The sequence below is a fragment of the Mus pahari genome, chromosome 11, assembly GCF_900095145.1.
Source record: "Mus pahari chromosome 11, PAHARI_EIJ_v1.1, whole genome shotgun sequence".
Taxonomy (NCBI): Eukaryota; Metazoa; Chordata; class Mammalia; order Rodentia; family Muridae; genus Mus; species Mus pahari.
In genome coordinates this window covers 52,882,261-52,884,087 of record NC_034600.1, presented here as the reverse complement: position 1 = coordinate 52,884,087, position 1,827 = coordinate 52,882,261, and positions in this window count along the sequence as shown.

Below are 1,827 nucleotides of genomic sequence, written 5' to 3'. Positions count from 1 at the left end.
ACTCGAAGCAATCCCACTAAAATCAGGGACTAGTCAAGGCTGCCCACTTTCTCCCTACCTATCCAATATAGTACTTGAAGTCCTAGCCAGAGTAATTCAACAAGAAAAGGAGATCAAGGGATAGAAATTGGTAAGGAAGAAGTCAAAATATCGTTATTTGCAGATGATATGATGGTATACATAAGTGACCCTAAAAAGTCCACCAGAGAATTCCTAAACCTGATAAACAGCTTCAATGCAGTGGCTGGATATAAAATTAACTCAAATAAATCTGTAGCCTTCCTCTACAGGAAGGATAAATGGGCTGAGAAAGAAATTAGGGAAGCAACACCCTTCACAATAGTCACAAATAATATAAAATACCTTGATGTGATTCTAACTAAGGAAGTGAAAGATCTGTATGATAAGAACTTCATGTCTCTGAAGAAAGAAATTGAAGAAGACCTCAGAAGACGGAAAGATCTCCCATGCGCATGGATAGGCAGGATTAGCATAGTCAAAATGTCCATCCTGCCGAAAGCAATCTACAGATTCAATGCAATCCCCATCAAAATTCCAACCCAATTCTTCATTTAGTTAGAAAGGACAATTTGCAAATTCATCTGGAAAGGATTTTTACCAATCCTAAATCTGATTGAGGACTAATATCCAATATATAGAAGGAGCTCAAGAGGCTAGACTCCAGAAATTCAAATAAACCCATTTAAAAAATGGGGTACAGAGCTAGACAAAGAATTCTCAACTGAGGAATACCAAATGGCTGAGAAACACCCAAAAAAATGTTCAACATCCTTAATCATCAGGGAAATGCAAATCAAAACAACCTTGAGATTCCATCTCACATCAGTCAAAATGACTAAGCTTAATAATTCAGGTGACAGTAGATCCTGGCAAGGATGTGGAGAAAGAAGAACACTCCTCCATTGCTGGTGGGATTGCAAGCTTCTACAACCACTTTGGAAATCAGTCTTGCAGTTCCTCAGAAAATTGGACTTAGAACTACTGGAGGATCCAGCAATATCTCTTCTGGGCATATACCCAGAAAATGTTCTAACTGGTAATAAAGACACATGCTCCTCTATGTTCATAGCAGCCTTATTTATAATAGCCAGAAGCTGGAAAAAACCAATATGTCCCTCAATAGAGGAATGGATACAGAAACTGTGGTACACTTACACAATGGACTATTACTCAGCTATTAAAAACAATGAATTTATGAAATTCTTGGTCAAATGGATATATCTGGAGGATATCATCCTTAGTGAGGTAACCCAATCACAAAAGAAGTCAGTAGATATGCACTCAATGAACCAGAGATGGTGGTGAATGCCTATAATCCTAGCACCCAGGAGGCCAGCCTGGCCTACAGAGTGAGTTCCAAGACAGCCATGGCAGTGCAGGGAAACTCTGCCTCAAAAACAGCAGGGGTCTGGGATTTGGTTGTATAGTAGAACAGTTGCCTAGGATTGCCCCGGGGTTCAGTCCTCTGCTTTGGAAACAAATTTTAAAAAAACAAAAGAACCAAAATCTAATATTGTATGGTGTTGTATGGTGGTTTGAATGAAAGTGACTCAGATAAACTCACAGGGAATGGTACTATTTGAAAACATGATACCTGTTGGATTAGGTGTGGCCTTATTGGAGGAAGTGTCAATGAGGATGGGACTTAGGGTTTGCTTAACCCAGGCTCAGTCTCTCTGTCTCTGTCTCTATGTCTCTGTGTCTGTGTCTGTCTGTCTGTCTGTCTGTCTCTGTCTCTGTCTCTGTCTCTGTCTCTCTCTGAGTGTGTGTGTGTGTGTGTGTGTGTGTGTGTGTGTGTGTGTGTCT